Raw genomic sequence first — 9,825 nt, 5'->3', positions numbered from 1 at the left:
GTGCCACAATTAGGAAGAATGAATGTTAGAAGAATTAAGCTATAGTTATTTTAACAAAATTAAAACAAGTGGGAAGGTGCTCTTGTATTGCATATAGTATAGTTATTTTTGCTAATAAATTAGCACTATGGCTCCGAATGTTTATTTTATTTATTTCATTTTATTAAATTGAATGAGATTTCTTTTCAACTAATTTTGTCAGATTTGCAACTTAGTTGAATGTTATCATCATAATTATTCTTATTATTCCTTTCTTCTATACAACCGATTGTCTTTTTTACGGTTCTATCTCTCACCTCAGCCCTTCGATAAAATGTTAATAGAAAATTTTTATTTACGTATAATTGAATGAATTCCCCGAAAAATTCGATTTTCGCGAAAGTCGACTTTCCCTCTGAGAAAATCCAAGATCTGACCCTTGACTCACGTGAAAATGAAAATTTTTTTTCTCGTCTTTTCTGTCGTCTGTGGGGGTTTCATTGACATTAGACGGGCCAATAAATACGGAATCAACATTCACTTGGCGAAAGTCGACTTCCCTCCGGGAAAAATTCAAGAACTGACAATTTGGCCACCGGTGAAAAAATTTTTTTTTTCAGTTTTCACTTTTTCCACATAGTTTTGAGAGTTCTGAATAGCCCGTCGCTTAAATAGTTGGAATCAACATTCACCCGGCTAGAAAATTCGATTTTGACGAAAGTCGACTTTCCCCCTGGAAAAACGGATAATTTGACCCTTTGAAAATCCGAAAAAAAAATTTTTTCATTTTTCACTTTTTCCACATACTTTTGATAGTTCTGAATAGCCCGTCGCTTAAATAGTTGGAATCAACGTTCATCCGGCTAAAAAATTCGATTTTGGCGAAAAATCCAAGATCTGACACTTTGCATACATGCCTTCCCACTCCACCCCCTTGTGAAATCCCAAGGTCTAGGTAGTACAGAGAAGGACTTCTCAGCGCCGAAAAGAACTGAGGTTCCGAAAAGTCTCGGGAAAACTACGTCGCAGAACTGATTAAGACTTACCAGCTCAATCTATAGGTCTGGAGAGATCTTGAAAGACCTGTGTACGTCCAATCAGAACCAAATCCTCGACTCGGGTTCATCTTCGAACTCGGCCAAAAGGGCATCCAACCAAATTTTTTAAGCCACCATTCAATCAATTCAGAATTTTTTTTAGTTATCGCGGAACAACCCATTCTCGAAAAAATTCGTAAATTCAAAAAACTAATCGATGAATGAAAATTGAATTAATTGCAATTCACAGGGCTCAACAAGGCGTACACACATACACACATAGACGAGGTTTAAAAATTAAATTTTCAAATTTTTTGGATCCTACTGAGTCGATATAACTCAAAAAATTCACACGGAGAGAAATTTTCTAGAAAAATTCTTGTACGAGTACTGGAAAAAATTACAATGCACGGGCTGTAAAAAATTCTAGTGCTGTTAAGGTAAAATTTCTGGGAATTTCTGTGAAATTTTCACAAAAATACAGGGAAAAATTCGCGTTTTCCCCAATAAAATTTCTATTACTGGAATTTTTTCCTGGCCGTCACTTTGTGCCTCTTTTCCCGTGCTAGCACTATAATTTTCCTAAAAAATTTCTCTCTGTGCAAAACTTAATTTTGAACGATTACAAAGCTTCCATTCGGCAGCAAAAAACATTCATGAAGATTATGTAATCATCACTTGACCTGAAATTTTGTACGCACAATATTTTGAATATTAAAACTGATAATCCCCTTGTGACACCATTTCATTTCTTATTCCATTAATACACGAGTAAAAAAAATAAACAATTCATTCGGTTTCGATGATGTGGTGTTCTCACGAGGAATAAAAATGAGAAGTAGATAAGATTTTCCGCTATCCACCCTTCACCAACAAAACCGGAAGTTGTCGAGTCCCTGAGTTATCCTCGCCCTTCCACTTCCGCGAGATAAAGGAAAATATAAAACTAGGGTAAAGTAATGAACTTTTCCTGGTTTAGTGGACTTAAAACTACACAGATTCCGGAAATGAGGGGAAACACTCCATTAAAGTGAACTCAACCAGCGAAATATCTCATAACTATGCATTAGGCTCAGTAGCAAAGTTATAATTACCCTTTTTAACTTTCCTAAATTGATGTTATGGCTTTTGCTGAAATCCTGCATCTTCATTCACAATGTGTACGCCAAAGTGATAAATACGACCTCGAACCCTCAATAGGTTCACTGATCTCATTATCTGAGTAAATGAGAGAAATATAGCATCGTTGACCTTGACTTCTATTTCAGGAAGTAGATATGACCCACCCTTTTCGCGTGGTGCTGATTATTACCCCTAATTGATAGCAACTCCGACTTTTTGTGACATTGATATATGACAGCGGATTGAATGAATGGAAATTGACATTTCAACTTGATTCGGAGTCAGCGATGACCAATTAACCCATTATCAAGCGGCGACAGGTTCAATCGTCGGCCCCAGGGAGAGTCCCTGGGGTCCATCGCGGAAGCCGAATAAATATTTTATTCAATCAATTTACTTCATTTCAGCCTCAATGACCCATTAACCTTCTGGATATCGATAATTTCGGGCGAGTGAGAACCTGATATTTCTGGCTTTCAGCTGGAGCCAATAAATACGGCGGAGCCATGATAAAAAATTTATTGTAATTGTCGAAACTTCATTTTGTTCCTTCTTGATAACGACTGGAGTTTCTCAATGATTTTGTAGTTTGGGGAATTTTTATTTTGTTCTCTTAGGATTGAAAAGTTATTTCATTGTTAACTTGAATTTAGATTTCATTTGGTCAATTTTAAGTTGATAATGATTTCGGCAGTCGTCATGAATTGAATCTGACTTTGAAATTCTGGAATTATTAACCGGCTGAAGATATCCAAGTACTTCGGCTATTTTTTCTTCAGTGAAATGCTTTTCTACTTTTGTAGTCGAACATCAGAGCTTTCGGTTGAGCTCCATTTAACCGTTTCTAGCGATTCAATATGCCTCGCTCGCCAACTGCCGAGGGAGCTCCCCCCTTGCTCGCTTCGCTCGCCAATCCCCGAGGGGCTCCCTCCTTGCTCCCTTCGCTCGCTCCTCCTCAATCTTCTTGGACATGTTTAGGGTGAACGTTGATTCCCACTAGTTAAGCGACGGGCTATTCAGAACTCCCAAAAGTATGTAAAAAAAGTGAAAACTTAAAAAGTTGTTTTTTTCAGATTTTCAAAGGGTCAGATTTTCCGTTTTTCCAGGGGAAAAGTCGACTTTCGCCAAAATCGAATTTTTTAGCCGGGTGAACGTTGATTCCAACTATTTAAGCGACGGGCTATTCAGAACTCTCAAAAGTATGTAAAAAAAGTGAAAACTTAAAAAGTTGTTTTTTTCAGATTTTCAAAGGGTCAGATTTTCCGTTTTTCCAGGGGGAAAGTCGACTTTCGCCAAAATTGAATTTTTTAGTCGAGTGAACATTGATTCCAACTATTTAAGCGAAGGGCTATTCTATCCTATCGTAAAAAGGAGAAAAGAAAAATTGATCCCGAAATATCTCGAAAATCTCGATTAAGCGTAAGCGTAAGACTGAAACCGAAGCGCCACTACGTGAGGAGACGAGAAGGCGCGTGCGCAGCACGCGCGGCCGATCTCGTATAAAAAAATTGAAATAATTGATAAATTGAATTTTCAATTGACTATGAATTAAATAATTGAAAACACGGAATTGTCAATTGACTATTACATAAATAATTCTGAATATCATAAAAAAAATTTCAATTAGCCAAATAATCATCAATTGTCCGAAATCGATTGCCGATTGATAAAATATTTCGGAATTTGCATATTTGATTGATGATTAATTTAACAATTTAAAAATTGGGTAATATTAACCAATTAACTAATGCAAAATTTTACTTAAAAATAGCTTAAATAAATAAAATCGATGATTCCACCGATGTCTCTTCGGGAATTCAATCCAATTTGAAAATTCTCGACGAATTAATTCCAGTTATCCCCCGAGTCCCCCCAGATTAATCCAAAAAAGTATAACAAAGAATGTCCAAATCAGACGCATTGACCTCGGCATTTGATTCATTCCAAGTCCCCAGTGATAAAGATGTTCACTTCTAACGGTGCGGAAATCCTCTCCTCTCCAATGACCCAATTTCGTTTGAACCCCTCGACAGAATTAATTTGTACTGCAGTTATACCCTCGATACAATCACCCTCCAGATTTTTTCCATTGGCCGAAGAAACTATCACTGAGCCTCAGCGACACGCATTCCCCATGACTCGGGATTATTTTTGTTTTTACAAATTATCTCTTCCATTTGTCCCTCAGTATTTACGCTCACTCTGGGGTTTATGGGTGACGACATAAACATTGCGCTGTGACCCCCCCAACCTTCAGAGCGAGAGCAATGGCCCACAAATAAGCACGACTCAATTCTTCGCCAAAAGTGGGTACACTTCGACAACAATGTTCGGAATGATCGGGCATTCTGCATGGACGAATAAAACCAGCGAATAAAAGACGAGGGAGTGGGATGAATTGTAGAATTTATCGTTTTTGGAAACATGATTCGAGGATGGAGAGGGGGGGGGGGGAGGAGGACGCGTGAGTGGACGCCTCAGGGACATCTCAAGATCAGCCAAATGTACGAATTTAGTGTAAATATTCGAACAGAGAGAATTTGGATAAATAAAGTAGAGTACGGAATAGTAGGTACGGTATTAACACTGCAAATAGTTTTGAGAAATTCTGCAAGAATTCGGCATTTTACGTGGAAGACAATTCAAGAGTTACTTTCAAAATAAACTTTTTCAAATTGTCATAACTCGAGATCGGCAGAATGAAATTTCGAGATTTTTTACTTGCGAATGGAAGCATTGTAATCGTTCAAATTTAAGTTTCGGATTTTTGGGTTATGCGAAACTTTTTTTTTCATTGTCGGCTGATAAATTGATGGACATGATTTTTTTTCAAATGGAGGTATTATTGAGCCCTATCCACCGACATGAATTGAAATTCCATCCATACATTATATTTTTGAATTTTGGATTAAAAAAAAAATCGGGTGTTCCACCATAACTAAAAAAATGTTCTGAATTCATTGAACGATGGCTTGAAAAAATTCTTTGGGTGTCTCTTCAACCGAGTTCGAAGATGAAGGCGATAGCTGTAATCGTTGTTTTGATTTTTAGAATAATTTTCAAAAATTTTGTATTTTATAAAAATTACAATTCCGAGGATATCTTTGGATATCGTGCTCTAAATTCATTCAATGATAGCTGAAAATCGTTAAGATACCTATATTCGTTGGTTTGATTTTTATGATGATTTTTATAAATTTAGAATTTTTCGTAAATTGCTCTGAATGTGAAATTTCTGATGGTTTCTTCAAATATGATGTTTCAAAATATATATAGATAGCATCATTCTTCCATTCGATTTATAAAAGAATTTCGGAAATTACTCTCATAGCATTCAGAAGTTTGTTGATTTTCCATCTTTTGGAAAATTTACTTCCACTGATTATTTGAATAAAAAAAAGAAAGGTTAAAATTGATTTACTTATCATTAAAACGACCGACTTCGACTTCACTTTCATGGAATAAATGGATGGTATAGATATATATTATTTCATATTTGAAATTTCACCAAATATTAAACTAAATTAAAAACATAACACAAGTGATTGAAGAAGAAATTTCACTGAATTTAATAAAATGATGTGAAACGATGAATTATATACTGTATAGAAGCAGCGATGAAAAAACTATACTATATTATTATAGAAGCAATTTCCCACTTGTTTATCAGACTTCAAAGTGAGAAATTTGATTATTTAAAATAAACCTTCTGCTGACAAAACCACAATGTCTAGACGGAACATCAACGACAAAGTACAAATGAAATTCCTCTATCGGACAAGAATATCCTTGACGTTCGACCGTAATTTGGATTTTCCAGGAGCTTCCGTTCTTTTTTTCCATCAGATTTTTATTACTATTTTCCTGACTGGACTTTCCTGGGACAATTCGAATCCACCGCAGTCGACTGGGTTTTTATCGATGCAATAAACCTCAGGGAAACGCAGGGGATCATTGATCTGTTATTTTAATTCGCTCGTTCGAGTGAATCCCCCAGATTTCATGTGATAACAGGGTGGTGTGTAAACATTCTCATCTTTATAATTATGTAATGAGGTTCTAAAAATAATTACCCTCCGAACGACTACCCGAACTAGTGAATTTTTTTCATTTCTGAGGATTAGGATGACGAGTGATGGTTCCACGTAATAACCAATTTGCAAATTGTTCAGAAATTGACAATTTAGATTTCCCAATTGGCAGAGCAACAATAATTGGTGGGGGAATTTTGGTAATTAATTGAATTCGAAATTCTCGTCATCTGGAGTTTGTTGATACGCAACATAATATTGTAAAGCCCTGGGTATTTATCCTGCGGCCAATCAATTCACGGATTCATGGATTGGAGGGGGGGGGGGGGGGGGGGGATTTTTGTCCAGGAAAATTGGAAAATACGATTGTCAGAAGGGCCGTGGGCGGTGTAATATCGAAAAATTTAGTGGAGTCATTCGTCATACTTTTGGATGTACAGAACATTTTGGAATAAAAGAGTTTTACGAGAGTTAATTAATAGCTCTTGCGATTGGGATCGTAAAGTAATAATAGATTGTAAAATAGAGAAGAGAATAGATTAGAGGGAAATGAAAGCTTGATGAAGGATTTTATTTATTTGCGGTTTGTGGAAAGAATTCGGACAATTCTATCCGGATTTTTGTTGGCGAATGTTTATTTCAACTCAGATAACTGAATTCTAATTTTGTTAAATTGTTTAATAATTCTGTTTTACATACACGGAAAAAATATACCTCAATTGAGTATATTTTATACTTGAATGGAAGATAGATGTTTCAATTCGAGAATGATTATTTCGTATCAGCCCGGGTTGTACCAATCGTCTCTTAAGTGTATTACAAGGGTCAGACACCAAGTGTGAGAATATAAGGGTCAAAAAGTGGAGGTTAAAAAACGAGGGTCGGAATATTAAAGTGAAAAACTGAGGGCCTGATGTAGAGGTGAAGGAATGAGGGTCAGAATGTTAGGGTTAAAAAGAGGGTCAGAATATTAGGATAAAAAAATTAGGGTCAGAATATAAAAGTCAAAACAGTGGGTATCAGACAATGAGGGTCATATAAGGGCTAAAAACGGTGATCAAGCATAATATATGACTTATACACTGATAGAACGGATTAGTTATTGTTAACGAATGGATTTTGGTTGGAGGTTAGGGTCTATTCGGTTCCACCAAATGTTCATTAATTAATAGTTAACGAATGTATATTTGAGGAGCCTTGTTTGACTTGACTTTCGCCATTCAAGTGAACCATTCGTTAACTATTAACGAATATTCATTTGGTCATATTCAACTCTACCATTCGTTAATAGTTAACGAATTTCGTTTGGAATAAATGAATCATTCTATCAGTGTATTTAGACCCTCATCGCCTGACACCCACTTCTTTTACTTTTATATTCTGACCCTAATGTTTTACCCTAATATTCTGACCCTCATTTTTTAACCTCCACATTTTGACCCTTATATTCTGACACTTAGGCCCTGACCCTTATATTACACTTAAGAGGGCTGGCTACAACCCGGCCTGATACAAAACAATCATCTTCGAATTGAAATACCCATCGACAAAATATACTTGAATATTTTGTTTTAGAACGTAGAATTTAGTCATTGAGAATTTTTTCCGAAAATCCATAGGGACTAACTTTTGGGTGACATTTTCATTGCTGACAACAAGAAAACAAAGGATTGTAAATTCCGAAACCCCTCGGGTTGACCCAGATTCCTGGTTCGTTAAAATTCAATGAGTTTTTTACACACCCTCTAACCCAAATGTGAGACTAATCGGTGGGTACGTGCCGGGGAAGAACTGACGAAAATTAAAAGAAACATTTGTCGATTCCTTGGGGAGAGGAGAAGTGGATTGACACTTTAAATTCGAACAATTAGTAAACAAGTGAGAAATTGCTTTCGCTACAACATAGTCAATACATTTTTGCTAATAAATTAGCAATTTGTATCCGACTGGAATTTCCATGACGATATATCTTAAATTCAGTAGCGCAGCGGTAAAACGGTTCAAGTTTATGAGAAATATCTCCGAATCCGAGGTAGATAGCCAAATTTTCGTGATAACCTTTTTTGTAGCTCTCAATTCGCTCTACAAAAAAGGTCATGACAAAAGTTTTGCCATCTGCCTGAGATTTCGAGATATTCATTGAAAACTGGCCAACAGTCAAAATTGACTGTTGAATAAAAAATGAATATTATCAGCGAATCTAAGGGAGATAGCGAAATTTTTGTGGGAACCTTTTTTCTAGAGCGATCTGAGAGCTACAAAAAAGGTCCTAACAAAAATTTCGCCATCTCCATTAGAAACCGAGATATTCAGTGAACACTGGCCAGTACTCAAGATCAACTCGAACCGTTTTACCACTTCGCTACTGAATTCATATTTTCCCTGAAATACTATTCCAATAATTCGATCCTCCCAAAGAATTCTGTCTTCCATCGATCGAAACAAACAAATAAAACATTAATTGTTCGTTTGATTTCCGAGAAATAAATTTTTAATAATCATTCAACGGGAATACATGCCATTGCGTAACGCGAATTAATGAAATCATAAAGCCCGGACAGTTGATCTCAAATACTTCAATGTCAGGGGGATTGAATCGGTGCAGTGGTACGAGAGCAATAAATCCCAGTCATGCACGATCCAACGGATTACTGGCTTCAACATACATTACGATCACACAATGTTCTTTTTCCATTCTTCGCCGAGGGGTCGAGTTCTTTTTTTTCTTTTTTTTTTTCACAGCAAGAGAAGTTGAATCGGAAGGGCAAAAATTTTCTTCATATTTTTGGGCACTTTGAACACGACCTTTATAAAAACCCAGCGGATTTCGCTCGTTTTCCGGACGTTTATGTGACACGCGAGGCACTCCCACTAGACTCGCAATTTCGGGCATAAAGATATACTGAAATATAAATCTAAAAATAAAATTAAATGGGAAAGACTGTCATGGGAATAGAAAGGATTAACTGAATTCAATTCAATTGAATATTGCGAATTGCGCAGTGAATTAGTCGAAACATATTTATAAACGTATTCGTAAAAAACATATCTCGTGATCTTCTGAATAATATATTAAGCTGAAAAAAAGAATAATTGAAATGATATGGATATTGCAGGAGCGTCCCACTGACTTGATAATTTATTTCATCGTTTCTTCACACATTACTTGTCTCCCAGAACAATCGAGTCGGGACTGAGAATAAAGTTATGTCCGAAAAAAAAATACCACAAGAGCCACTCGATATTTTCCGAGTGTGACAGACTAACGAGCAATTGAGAATAAAATTTACATGTTTTGGTTTTTTTAAGACGACGGATTATTTATACCCCTAGCTCCCAAACAAAATCATTGGGTAATAGGGGATTTGGGGATTATTTCGTGAAAATGAAGTAAAAATACTGTTTGGAGTGAATAAATAAATTGGAATAAATTGGTGGAATGAACAGTATTCATTTATTTTGATGTATAAAAATTAGAATATTTTATTTCATTATTCAACTAATGAAATTCAATGAAATAAAATTCATGAAATTCCCTAATACTATTCAATTCTTCATATTGAGAATGTCCAAGTATTTTGGCTATTTTTTCTCCAGCGAAATGTTTTCTAGATGCACATCAGAGCTTTCATTTGAGCCCCATTTAACCCTCGGTT

Source organism: Diachasma alloeum, unplaced genomic scaffold (assembly GCF_001412515.2).
Source record: "Diachasma alloeum isolate Michigan unplaced genomic scaffold, Dall2.0 Dall_scaffold_00340, whole genome shotgun sequence".
In the NCBI taxonomy this organism is placed as follows: Eukaryota; Metazoa; Arthropoda; class Insecta; order Hymenoptera; family Braconidae; genus Diachasma; species Diachasma alloeum.
This window is presented reverse-complemented; position numbering follows the sequence as displayed.